Consider the following 14,828-nt stretch of genomic DNA (forward strand, 5'->3'; position numbering starts at 1 on the left):
TTGTCATTATCTTCCTCTGATTCGATTGGTAATAAATTAACTTCCCCATGTTAAGTCTGCTTTGCCCATGACAGTAATGGTGATTGATCGCCCCCTACCCTTACCCTGACCCATGAGCCTGTTGTATTTTCTCTCCCCTGTCCAATTGAGGAGGGGAGTGATAAAATGGCTTTGGTGAGCACCTGGTATCTAGCCAGGGTCAAACCACCACAAGGTCTTACCTAGACCATAAGGTTTTTCTTCCCTACATTTGAAACCTTTGATAAATGAAAACATACATATAAGTAATATGAATTAGCTTACACTAATAAGCTGTAGGAATAAGGAAAACTTATATAAGCTGTTCCTATATTCCTCAGCTGTCTTTCAGTTTAAATAGGTAGAGATGACTGACAGTGCAGGCTAACACTTTATGATGAGCAGACAACTCTTTCCGGGAGAAACTTAGCATGGAATGTTTTTTTTTTTTCTCCAAAGTACCCCCAGGTGACATCTCTCCAATGGCTGGACAAGGAGTCTTGAATCTCTTTACTTGGTGTTCTTGGACTTTTTTTTTTAAATAACCAACCTCTTTTCGTAAGAATTTTAATCTTTGTTTTTTAAAAAAATCCTGTAGGAGCTTTACACATTCTACACATTTATTTTACGTATAAGTGGGATGGAAATAGGAGATATCTATAGAACCTATTGTGAGAGGACTCTCAGTAAATTTTCATTTTGTCAGAGAAACAGTAAGTCTGTGCTAGTGACTTCCTTTTTTTCATTGTAGTGTGGAAAAGATATAAGAATTTTAGAACCCTAAATTGCTTTCTTTGAGCAGTTGATTATAGTACATAGTACTTGGTGTGTTGGTATATTTGCTCACTATGTTTGTTTTATTTCTGCATTATATAGACCCATAAGTATGCTTATCTTTTTTGCCTTAATTGTCTAATTTTTTGCATCTTTGCATCTTCTAATAGGCGTGTAGAAATACCTTTGTGCTGATATATTGTTTGGGGTTTTTATTTTAAATGCCATCTTATTTATAAAAGGTTAGACACCTGGGGGAGCACTGCATATTATTGGGGCTAACATGATTAAAATTTTTGTTGTACACCTGAAGAAGCAGCAAGGCTGTATGATGAATCTGGTGGCTAAACAGAGTTAAAAGTATTCATGCTGTAGTGAGCTGAATCTGATTGATGATGTGACCATGATTGTTGATCTGAGTCTTATCAAGAGGCTAATAGAAATTTCTAACTATGCCCTTCATATGAAAATATTACCTTTAAGATGACTTAATTTATATCAGATGTGCATTACCAAAAGATAAACATCTGGGATTATTTCTTTTTCAAAGTTAACAGGATGCATTAGTAAAATGTTTGAACATTTCTGACATGAAGTATTTTTTTAGAATATACTTAAATATTGTAAATTTTTTTAAGTCCAAAAGACAACTGATGAAGTTAAGAAATGCAGGAAATTTGCAGTACGAACATGTTGGTAAATGCAATGACTGGGACAGATTTTGAAAGTTGAATTATATTAGCATAAAGTGTGGTAGGAACAGTGCGTGCCTTCTAGTCAGCTGTTCAAGGAAATATTATAAATCTTATTAAACTGTATCGAGAAATTAAATTCAGTCCTCTCTTCCTGCACCCAGCAGTGTTTCTTGAGGATCTAGCACGTCTTTAAATTTCTTGGTAGTTTTCTCTTTTTCTGTTCAGGCCATGGAGCTTGTGAGCTTGATCCTCCCTCCTGTTGTTGATACATTTGTGGAGTGCACATTCTTTATCAATGTAGCACATAGAACAAACCTTCTGTTGTGGGTTAACAAGCACAGCCCTGGAAGTGATTTTCTTGCAAAGAGGTGCTTACAGCTTCCTCTATGACAGAACCTATCAGCTGGCTAGTTTGATTATGGACAATTTTTTAAGCCACTTAGAATTTTGACCGCCTCTGTGGTCCACATTTAAGAATGGACAAACCCCAGGAAGTTCTCTCTCTTGCTTCCGGCCAGAGGACTGGTAACTGGGCTGGGCCCACGCAGGGCCCTGCCGGGACCTGCTCGGCTCCGCTGGGACCTGCTCGGCTCCGCTGGGACCTGCTCTGCCTGGGCCGGGCCAGGCCACAGCCATCCTGGAGCCGTGCAGCCCTGTTCCACCCACAGCCTCCCCACATCCCTGCTACGTGCAGACAGAGCGGCCCGGTTTCTCCCCTCCTCTCCAGTACAGCCGAAAATGAAGATTCAGATGAGGCTGCCCACTGCCCAGGAAAGATCATGTGACCAACAGTGATAAGTGAAATTCCAGCTGCAAGGCCCAGGTGAGATTAACCCTTTTAGTGCTGTGAAGAGCTGAAAACCTGAGGGAGGAGAAAGAGGAGATGCTTAAAGCTGAAATTCTGTTGTAAAGCTATGGTGGTGATAGACTATGATATATCAGAGTACCCGTTGTAATTTCATGAAAGCATTGGGGGATGGAGTGTTCAACTTGTACTTGTGAGCAAAAGTACCTGTGCTGGAATAAGCAAATGCTGAAGCAGCTGTGATTTGATGAGAAGTTTGAACAGGGAGAGATGGAAGTGATGAGGACTCTTGCTCCAAATTGGAAGGAGAAGATCTTAGTTCCGAGAGATGGTCCCAGAGATAGTCCTAGAGATGAAGATGATGAGGACCCTTTTTCTCCCGGGGGAGGGCCTCTGTTCTCAGAGATGAAAATGCTCCCAGAGATGGGTGAAGAGAACTTTTGTTTCTGAGCAGCTCAGCCTTAAAATTGTACCCCAGTAGCTCAAGATTGGACCCTTGAAAGCAGTTGTGGGAAAAGCTGCGAGTCGGGGGAAGGGAGTCACACATGATGCGAGCAGAGAACCAGCCTGGGCATTGTGATAGTATCTCCATAGTATGAGCAAGAGAGACTCCTCTTCCTAAATGAACTGAACAAGGTTATTATGGACGTGGTAAACAGACTGAACATCTCAAGGGTTGTCTTTTTACATTGTCAGTGGGAGAAGGGAGAAAGGTGGGGGAAGAAGTGTTCTGAAGGTGTGGTATGATTTTATTTTTTTTCTCCTTCTTTTAGGTCTATTAATAAACTTTATATTCTTTCAAGTTTGGCGCCTGCTTTGCTTTTCTCCTAATTCTTATCTCACAGAAGGTAAACAGTAGTGAGTATTTTGGACCAAACCACTACACCTTCATTAGGGGTAGCCATTAACGTTATTTGTGCTTTAAAGCATCCTATCATTTATTATGACTGGTTATTTCCAAATGGAGACCTGTTGAAAAGCATATCCTTAATCTTATTGGATTGTATTAATAGCTCCCCGGCAGTGTTCCTTTCTGACTTCTACAGACAAGGTCAGTCTGTTTCATCTGTCCCATCTCTCTGTTTTGAAATGTTAAGTTTGCTTTAAGGCAGAACACAGTGTCATTTATCCTGTGAAAAATAACTGTAATATTTGTTGTTTGTAGTTTTCTTTTTAGTGAATGCAAACACAACCTTATCTTTCAACATGATCCTTCTGCCAAGCACCTGAGTTGGTTTTGAAACATCAATATTTGGACATGATGTAGGATGGGATATTTGTTTTCTAATTGCCTGTTTGTGGGCTAAGTGCATAAATGAATGAGGGATTAGAAGTCTCTGTGATGAGGCTTCACTGTCACCTGAACCCTGTCACACAGAGTAGCCCAAAGCCTTGCCTGGTTCTGGTAAAGCATAAGTGAAGCAGATACTGACTTTGCCCTAACTGAGATCTCTGTAATCAATGTTTGTATTATATATGCAAAGTGCCCTACTACAAAAATCACTTTTGATGTAAATTCTGTCTGTACTGTTTGGATCATAGCACATCTTAATAGTGACATTAATCTCAATAGACTTTGGAGAAAAGATGATTAACTTTCTATGTTGACATATCCAGTCAAGAAGTTTCTGAACCTTATTCATTACAGAGAACATGTTACTCCGAGAACATGACAGTAATATCTATCATTATGTTGTGCTATCACTTTTATATTGCTCATATCTTTAATTTTTGTACAAAACTTAAAGGATATAACATCTGCTCATATTTGCTGACTGGTCTCCCCACTGCTGCTGGCATAATATAGGTGTCTACGAATGATAACTGTGTGAGATTTTTATTTGCTTGTTCTCTAACAATTTCCTTCCAGCTTTTGGTGCTTGACTGAATTAGTGTGTCATAGTGATTGGTACTTATTGTGAGTTCACAGATCTGAAAAATACATTACTGTAGATTATTTTGTTCTTGCTCTGCTAAACCTGCCTGGTTCCTGCTCAGAATGTAGGAGAAAGATTCACCCCCCCCCCCCCCCAACTGCATTTACTTGTTCAATGGATTGAGGATTATTTATTGCATATTTCTTCTCTGATGACATTTTTTACCATTCCTAGAGATAGTCACAACTGTACTAGGTAAAAGTTTAAAAGGGGTATGTGATTTTGTTAGTAAGTAAAATGAGTTGTAGCTATTGGGCCTAAAGATTTTGTACTATACAAATATGACAAATTAGAGAGAATTTACTGTTTTTTAAATAAATAGTTCCCACAAACTGTAGGCTTATACCATTCGGCTTAAAACCATCTCCGTGTTTTAATGCTATTTAGAAGCTTACTGGTAACATCTAATATCTTTATTGAATTCTGAGAACTGCGTTATCTTTTCACAATACTTTCTCTATATTAGAAAGTAAATTTGTTTGAGAGCAGAGGTAACTCTCAATTAGTTCTCATCATTTGACTCTGACTTTTGACTGGCTTTGAGTACCTTCTGTCAACCAATGACAACATGTTGTCACGTACAAGACGCACCATAGCAGGAAAGAAAGCAGTTTTTCACAAGAAAAACTGTTTTCTCTTTTATAAACAGTTCAGAGTAAATGTATTTTATGCATTTGTAGAGCTTTAGATTTCTGAATTGTTTTGATAACCTAGCCCCTCTTACTCCTTTGGTTGAGCTGGCTGCCTGATGCTTGGTAGGAGGATATAAGGCGAGGAAGTAGAGACCGCAATTCTCTCCTGGGAAATTTTAAGGAATATAAATAAAACTGATATTTGCAAGATAGGATTTAAAACTCAACGTAAACCTCTGCTCTATTTATTTTGAAGGATCTAAGGATAGAATTGTCATCTTCCCAAATTCAGCTCAAAGCAAAGCACTGAAGACATTAGGCTTGTTTTCTTTATGTTTTGAATTCAGCTGACATTTTTGTTTCTTATAACAAAACATTTTTTGGCTTTAATGATTAATTCAAATACAGTGCTGAAGGTAGTACTTCCTTATGAGTAAATAAAGTAGTAGACTATGGACAAAAATGAAAATGTCATGTTTTCTTTTATAATGAGAACTGAACATATCTTGTATCTGCAAGAAAAGGAATAGAGCTTTCTGCCCTACACACCACATAAGGACTGTTCATCATGAAGTATCAGAAATTAATTTCAAGTGGAGCCTACAGCTTGCAAAGCAAAGGCAGATTCAGAAGTGGTACAACTCAGTTGGCAGTATTTCTGGAATGAGTGATTTTTCCTCCAGCTTTCACTGAGGTATTTACAAGCTTATGAATGCAAATATTGGACATCAAGGGTTCACTGAAGAGAATAAAACTGTAGATGAATGTATTTGAAGTAGGTATAAAATTTGGCTGAAATTTTGCCAAGTAGATATCTTAATAGGCAACAAGGGCACTTCATTGCAATTGCAAGTCATCCAGTGACACTTTGAGTAATCAACCCTAATATTTAGCTAGTCAGTTCTGAATAGAAAACAATACCATGGCATCTATATGATCAAACATGAAAGTGAGCAAACATGAAAGTGAGCTTGCATAAAACCAATGGTCAAAGATGCTGTTGATATACCCTATGCAAGCAATAAAGCGTTTACTTCTGATTTTTTAATTTGTTTTTTAAAGTAACTTATTAGGGTGATCAGGCTAAATCTGGACAGTGCCTTGTTAACTGAAAAAAAGCTCTTTCTGTTTAGATGGTGGCTATGGGAAGCTCCACACTTCTGTTATGTGTTTTCACACCCTTTTTACTTTTTAGCTGTGAAATACTGTGCAGAGAAGAAGCAGAAAGTAAGGACAGGAATGCCATTTTGACAAGTATAGAAGATATGAAGCTAAATTACCTACAATACCTATTTCTTTCCTTGTTTCTCTTATTTTTTAAATGGAAACCTAACAGTAAACACACGTAAACTCTTTGAGGTGGTGCATGGAAATAAATACAGTGGCAAATGCAGCTATTTAAAGAATGGGTTGCAGCTACCTTTGTAATCTTGTCCATTCTAGATTAGGAAGGGGGTTTCCTCTGAGAAGAGGATTAGGAATGTATCTTCTCAAAATGAAAACTAGACACAGACTTCTTTCTTACAAGAAGCAGAAGCTGCATTGGGTATACAACCTCCTCCTCATTGCTCTGAAGTAAAAGCTTTGAGCAAAGCTATAATACCATATATTTCTTATGCCAGATTTTTAATAAAAACTGTTGTAAAGCTGCCATTATATTACTGTAATTTGATTAATGCAATATGATTTTCTCACTACCTAACATATATTTATGCAATTTTAAGTTTGTCACAGGAATTTTATGAGTATCTCTGAGTTAGGAAGAAATAAAAAATCTGGAGTAAAGAATCTAAATTTTTTCAAATTTGGAATGTAACTAGTCTGTTTGACAAAGAATGTAATATAATGGAACTCTAGTCCAAACAAGATGTCTGTATATTGTAAAATTGATTACAAACTCATAGGAAAATTTCTCATTGACATATTCTCATTATATTGTGTTATTTGCTCTTCTGGGCCTCTGATAACAAAATGATTGTAGGCATCTAATAAGTTTTAGTAGTTAAAGTGAAGTTGTGAGGTTATTCCTGATTTTGCTCATGATGTCAAAAGTAGTTCTGCAAGTGTGTTTGACAGGGAGGGGAGAAAACACTTAGCATTTTGCTTTCTATTGTCTGTTTTTTCTCTTTACAAATAATTTGTGGTCAGCGGGACCCAGCAAGGAGTCGCCTTTTCCTCCAGATGGTTGTGATATTTGAGTAAACCTTGGAGGATTAAAGGCACTCTAGTGAGCACTCACTGTAAACTCCTGATGCAACATGACAGTCCTAATCTGGGTTCTGGGCTGATTAGATGGTAAGAACGCAAAGCAGGGGAAAAAATCCAACTGTAAAATAACCATTTGCACTGATGAAAGACCCTAAAAAAACCCCTGTATCCTAAGTTTAGACTATAGATTCAGTACATGTACAAACTTATGCAAGTTAAGTTTTCAAGTATAATAACTTAATAACTGTAAAACAACTTCAGTTGGTGTAAAGCTTTTCTGTGTGTGACTCAATGAGCACAGCTTGATGCAAAAGTCTTTTCTGTACATTAAAAAGAGCTTGCAAACAATCCAAATGGTTAAATGATGGTAGATAATACAGAAATTGATCTGAATGAGATTCCGAAATCTGATTATGCATCATCACCATCTGTTGTAATAGGATAATAGAAAGGTAGAGAAAGATATATTCTACCTGTATTTGGAAAAATGGAAAAACTTCACTATATTACATTTGTTATTCAAGGAGAACTTGTTTGCATAATGGGAAACTTAATCAGAAATTATACTCTTTATTGATATAATTCTAAAGATCTAAGACATATTTGATGCATTATTATTTTGATTTTATTAAAATAAGGAAACAACTGCTAAAATTACTTGATTTTTTTTTTCCTGTCCTGATTTTTAAAAGCAGAATATTGAACTTCCAAAAACTGGTATGGCAACAGGTGTTGTATTCAGCATTACAAATCTTAATTTATTTGTTTTGGCTGAATGAATGTTAAATTTTACTGCTCACCAACTTCTGGTACAAGAACAATGCTTTGAGGATGGCTTGTAAATTTACCTAGTTATCTATAGATTATTTTTACTTCACAGCATCTGAGTAATTTGTTCCTTTTCCAAGTCTATCAATCCAGTGTTTTATTTTCAAAGGCGAATATGTGTTCGCTTTAGTTTTGCAATCTCTACCTTCACAATGTTTTTTTTTCCCCCCCAAGGTATTTTAGTGCTGTAGTTAGAGGTATCACAAGAGTATCTACTGAATATGGGGCATGTACTTGGTGATTTATTCTTGTAAATGTAATTCTTTTGACATTCTAGGAAATAAACTAGGGTGTTTAGTGCCAAATGGCATGTACCAAACATATTGTGAATTTTCAGTTATTTGTTTGGTATTACAAGGTTGTGTGTTTCTGCAAAGCTCAAAAACCTCTTAATTATGGTTGCTTATTTGCTGAAAAAAAAATCAGTTGCACAGAAGCTGTGGGAGTTCAAAGGAAGTCCAGTCAGATTAATTTATTTAATGAAATCTTCTAGATTATTTCTGTACATACTGAATTTCCTTTACAAACACTTTAATTAAAACATCAGGCTTCTTTTTAAAGAGAAAGAGACAAGCTGTAAGGCTTATGCAAATGGATCATAAATGCTAATGGCAGAAAAGTGTACAATTTGATTTCTGGTCGCCCTACATAACACAAATCATTTGGATGCAGGGTTCAAAAGGAAATGCTTTTTAGCAGTTTCATTAAAAACATGGCTGTGAGAAATAATAGTAAAAAACATTTCACCATATTCTTTTTTTTTCTACCTATCTTGCAATTTGAAGTCTAAAACCACTGCGTAGCTGTCTGGCATCCAAGTTGTGTCTCTTCAGAACCACCACCAATTCACTCAGATGTGTGGGCTGGCATTCTTAGATTTTGAGAAAATCCTCTGTAAGTATGAGATAAGAATGCGAAAAAGACCAAGCTTGACCTACCTTAAACTATCCCAGCAAGGATCTAAATTATAGCTTTAAGGGGTTGAACTGGTTACGAGTTGTGCGTGACTAGCAATCTCACAACACCTTGTTATCTTTGCTGTATGTGAGGACTGTGCCTAGACCAGAACGACAAATGTATTAGAAATATCCCAGTACAAAGTTTAGTGCTTTAAGCAAAGGTTCTTAATCTTTTTACTATATTCTGCAAAATTGGAGTTAAAGCAATGCCAAAATTAGTCAGTCTGCCCAGCTCTCTGCTCACCGCGTTTCCAGGTTTGTTTTTATTTTATTTCTTATCCTATTTAATGTAGCCTATATTTATAGCCAGTGGTGGTGGGAATACAATGGTATTGCTGCAGGCTTCGCTTTAATGGATCCTTGCCAAAGATAGCCACTGTTCCCATTGCTTGAGGTTGCTCAACTGTGCAAGGTTGCTTGGAAACCTTCTACTGAGTAAAACCTTCCAGTCATTTTCCTTCACCTCCAAGTCATACCAGTTGAGTGCTTAGGGATTCAGAGGAGGATCACAGTCAATGTGGTTGCTTTTTGTGACCTTTTTGATGCTAAACCAATGACTTCTTAAATGCAGCATTGTAGCATGCACAACTATCTGGCTAAAAAACAAACTCCGCACCAGCCAAGAGTCAATGTCATCGGATGTCCACAAAAGCAGTTACCTGATGATTTAAAAAATCCTGGACTAAGGAAAAGGCCTTACTAGTTCTTAGGTTCTGCTTTAGGTTAAACCATTGAGAAACACGTTACCTTTAAATTATGCTGTGCTGGTTCATCTCACGTGCCATGTGATGAATTCTAAACAAACCTGATGCTCTATATGCCTAGGTTAAGTTTTCCCTAACGTGCATTTCCTTTTATCATGCTGTTTCCTTTTCTCACATTGCAGAAATCAATTGTATTTGATACAGCATTTCAGAGTGAATCAGTCATTATTAGCTTGAGAAAGCTGGTGAACAGGATAAATCGAATCCCATGCTTATTTATATAATTTAGTTTAATTCACAAATAAGTGACCTGAACAATCTTGCTTCTTTGTCTGTTATGTTAAACCAATTACTCTTTTGAGCAGCTACTATGCAAAATCTTTTCAGTTGGTTTATAAACCATGTTATTTATGTATATGAGAAATGCTGAGGCATGGATGCCTTCTCGGTAATAGATTTTCCTTAATACAAAGAATACAAATAATCTGCTGTAATATTATGTGAAACATTGGCTGGTATTGTATTTTCTGGCTAAGGAATTGAATATTGCCATCATTGTTCTCCAAGTAGCATGAGCTAAAGATCTGTGGGGGGAAAAAAAGGGTTGCTACATGATGATTTAATCTGCTTTCTATTCTGATAGTTTTCAGTTCTCTCTCTGCCACTATTTTGAGATAATAATTTAAGTATTACTTTATACATTGACCTGTGTATTGGGATGTCTCTACTGACTTGGCTCCATGTGGTTTCATGAGTAATGTCACGCTGGCACAGACCCCAAGATATTTGGTTTCTTTGGAATTTATTTGACCTGTGCCTTTCTCTTTTTCCTGACACCCAGCCTTCTCCATTCCCCTTAAGGCTAAACTTTTACTGCTGTAACTGACAAGTGTGCATTTGTTATACGTCCCTTGATACTTTACAAACACTGCATGATGCTGTTCATTGAGTTCTGAAGTTATAAAAAAAATGAGTGAATAATACTAGAAGGATTGGCACTAAAGGACAAATTGCATGTCCCATCTCTTTTCATCTGCACCCAAATTTTTTTAATTAGTTCACAGAACCAGAGCGTTTGTGTCTTTTCCCAAAAGGTTTTAGGCCAGTTGTAAACTTAAAGATAGCAAGTTGGACTGAAATAATAAGAGTTCTCTAGGGTATGAAGGAGAGCAGAGTGGCTCTGAGACTTCCTAGTCTGGTTATAAGTGCTGTGTGAAATGAAAGAGATAACTAGATTTAGGATGTGCTTGTTTCTTTCCATCTTACTTGATAGAATAAGGGTTGTGTGTTCGGGTTCTTAACCTCCAAGTTTACGTAGTCACATGGAAAACCTAATCATACTTAAGCCAATAACTATATAATAGAAACAAAAATGTTAAAAAAAAAGGTAGAATAATTTTAAAAAAGATACATCACAGCTACCTATCCCTCTATCAGCATGCTGGAAACTGTCTGGCAATTCCTCATTGACGGAATTCAATAAGATTTGTCAGGGTCTTTAAGCAGAGCAAATTCAGTCTTGCTACAAAATGAGATTCATGGTTCTTGTACCAAAGACTTCTAAGTTCTCAAATCAAAAGCCTGTTTTATAAGAACATCTTTTGTGTCAGTAGGAATCCCAAAGTGATTTTGTTGTCTACTGCCTGCGATATTACCCAGAGCATGGCTTCAGGTTACTGGATGAACCAACAATTTCTGTAAATGTGTATGGATAAAATGCCATTCTCTGTTTTTTTTGGGGTCATCTTCTTTTTTTTTCATAGTGTAATTCTGCTAACTTTGAGTGTAGATTTTAGTGTTTTCAGTGTATAACTGTAGTAGCAGCATAGTATTTTGTTTTACTAGAGACAAAACTGCACTTACAAAATCTTTATTCAAGTCTTTTAACTGGTCTTTTAGGCACTGTGAAACTGATAACTTAATCAGTGTAGTATAGAAGACTATTTGTCAGTATAGCAAGTTGTGCTCAGCTGGAAAGAGTAATATTATAAAATTTGAGACCTCTGTTCTTGAGTGGTGCCTGTTAGAATCTTAAAATATTACCATTTTCTTTCTGTTTTTTCTGTATATTTATAAGATATAGCCATATTTACTTCTGTATCTAAATTAACTTCTTAATACCTTTTTCCTGCTTTAGTTGGACAAGAGTTTCAGTGTTGCTCACACTGAAACTGTGTTTTCCAAACTTGGAAGGATTCTATCACTACTGCTGCAAGAACCCACAGGTGCTAAATGCAGTCTAATACAGAAAATATTCAACAGTGGTTCTAGCCCATGAGCCATCATGGAGCAGCTGAGCTAAATGGGCGGAAATGCACTCCATACTGGGAACTGGGGACTTAGTCTTGAAAGGAAAGAAGAAATCTACACGTGAAATACAGACCTGGCAGGGCTTATTGGGAATGGGAAGCACAGCTACAGGCACCACATGGAAGCTCCATTTACTGCTCCTACGGCTGCTTTGGAGGCAGTGCACAGAAGAACTGCAGTGACTGTAGTAAAGTGCAAAGACTGTAGTATAATCCTATCAGTCCAATAGGATTAGTTGTTCAGCGGAGGGACAGAGATTGGACCTTGAAAATAGAAAATTTAGTGGAGAATGGGCAAGAAATTTTGAAAGATGCTCAAGGAGCAGTGTACTGTTCCCACTTATCAAGGGGGATAATGCTGTAATGTAAAACTACACAGAAGAGGTGAAACTAAGAAAGGAAAAATAATTGATGCAGAGGATTATGTGACTCAACAAGGAAACTTTTGAATAATTCTTGATCACAAAGCATAGCTAAATATGCCTTTAGATTTGAGGGAGTTCAGAGATATTTTTGGAAAATCAGAAAAAACAAACATGTCTAGCAGAAGATACTAAAGAAGATAGAGATTATTGTTTTGAAAAACAGTTTAATATTAGTTTTTTGGTTTTTGTTTTTTTGAAGAGTATCCAGTAGATTTATTTTGTATTAAAGCTACTGCTGTTAAAATGAAAATTTTTAAGAAACATTTGTTGTCTTAATACCATTTTGTTTAAGAGTCTTTGGAAAGCTCAGCATAAGAATACAGTTAAACTTTTTTTCCAGTAATTTTTTCTATTTTAATGTTTGCTTTGCTTTTTAGCTTTTCTTAGGGTTTGTTGAGGGTTTTTCCCCAAAAAGTAGTAGTACACCTGATTCTTCACAGAACCACCTTGCTTTGAGAATAAATACAGTCTAGGAAACTATTCATATTTGAACTTTTGTATAAACCCAGCTAAAGTGATATTCCATATCAAAATGGCATATCTCTCCTCCAGGGTCACTGAAAGTATTATAGACTATATACATAAAAATATAAAGTATTTTTGCTTAGAAAAATTCACTCTTGAGTAAGCAAGCAAGAACTCAGGGAGGGGGAGAAGATCTCAAGACCTTTAATCAGTTTGACCCATTGTATATTTTGTCATTCTTGAACTAATTGTCAGGATCCGTCTTTATTATTAATTATTAAAATAATATCTGGGAGAACTTGATAGTATAAGTAGCTAAGACTAAGACATTCAGTACTGACGACTTCACCCCCGGAGTTTATTGATGCCCCAGGTGAGCAGAGAACATTCTTTGTGCATCTACAAGAGGTGTGAGATGGTGCACTGAGAATAAGGTACACCTGATAGGAATGATGCAGGAGGAGAGGTGACAAAGGCATTTATATATTAGAGTGTAGGAGAACACAGTGAAAGAGTATGAGAGAGTATGAGAATGACATGCTTTAATTTACAAAGAATGACAGTATGGATAGGAGAAAGGATATTAATGACCTAGGGATTAGAAAAAGGAGGTAATATAGCAAACGCCACGAATGCTAGGGGTAGAAGAACCATTTTGTATCGGGAATTGAGTCACTTACTGAGATTTCTCAAAAGGACTCTGTAGTGGTGAGTGCCCAGACTCACACTTTGAACACTGAATATTATTTCCTGTCATTGCTTTGTATGCATACATGCAAACACTTGGGAATCAAAGCAGAACACTGTTAAAATGCAGAAAAAACTCTTTTTTTTGTGCTGATTCATGGCAAATCAAGTGCATTTGTGGCAATCGAGTCCTGTTTGTGAGATAAAACAGTATTTTAAGGTGGTGTTTTTTCAGTCACAACTTAGTCATTACCTTAAAAATGTCTTGGCATTGGATGATTGTTTTCAGCCATGATCTCATACACCTTAGGATTTTTATTTTAGAAACTTCTAGAACTCTCATGGTAATGTGTAGTATATTATATGGTTATATATATGTATGTTCCTGAGTTTCCTTAAGAATTTCCTGTCATAAAGGTTCTTTAGCTCTCTGGCATTAGGTCTTAAGTGACATACAGTCCCTAGATGAATTTACTTTTATTGTCAAATACAACGTTTGAGCAGTACTGTATATATTTATACAAGCCAGCTTTGTTTCCGATCATCTATCAAGGAAAGTTTTAACATATGCACAGAGGCTTCAATGCCACTTTATTAACACTTCTGAAATTCTCATGTGGTATGAGCTTCATGGCATCCATAGACAAGTTCAGAGTCCAGCAGGAGTATGTATGTAATGCTCTTAGCTTGAGAAAGTACAAGTAGATACTAGCAGGTTTAAGTCATGAACTTCTGCAAGGATTGGAACAAGCATCAGGGTCAGTAGGAATCTGTCATTTTAGTAAATGTCCTGTTGCACTGATGCCTCATAAGATCTTATTCCATTTATTCCAGCAATATTACCTAAGAAAGATTACCTAAGCATGCCAAGGTATCACACGGAGCAACAACAACAACAAAAAGTAAAAAATTATCAAGAATAAATACAGCAATACTTAGAACAAAGCATTTAATAATTTTCTTATGTAGCAGAAAAACATCTGCTCAAAACAAATTCAGTATACTTTTGTAAATGAGTAATCAGTGATTTCACTTCCATTTACCAAAAAAAACCCAAGTTAATTTTTCTGCCTATTGGAAAGGAAAACCTGGAATATTTTATTCACTGAAAATAGGGGATTGCAGTTACTGCTTTTTTTTTTTTCCTTCCCATACATATATATCCTTGAAAATACCTTGTTGTCAAGGGAAGGAGAATTTACCTCTGCTGTTCTTTGCTATTGAATTTATTAGTGGACTTGACCTACACTACTGGTTTGAATTCTAAATAGATTCATCTCACATCCTTGCAAGATAGAATCGGATTAGTAGGAACACTGTGGGGGAAAAAATGACATATAAAAGTATCAAACTATCACAAAAGGAAAAAGTATGGATTTTAT

The 14,828-nt window shown here is 36.4% G+C and overlaps 1 protein-coding gene across 19 annotated transcripts in view; it reads left to right on the forward strand.

Annotated features, from left to right (window-relative positions):
• Positions 1-14,828, forward strand: part of SLIT2 (slit guidance ligand 2) — a 263,355-nt gene that overhangs the window by 72,257 nt on the left and 176,270 nt on the right. The gene's annotated exons all lie outside the window — the stretch shown is intronic.

This window comes from Corvus hawaiiensis, chromosome 5 (genome assembly GCF_020740725.1).
Source record: "Corvus hawaiiensis isolate bCorHaw1 chromosome 5, bCorHaw1.pri.cur, whole genome shotgun sequence".
Taxonomy (NCBI): Eukaryota; Metazoa; Chordata; class Aves; order Passeriformes; family Corvidae; genus Corvus; species Corvus hawaiiensis.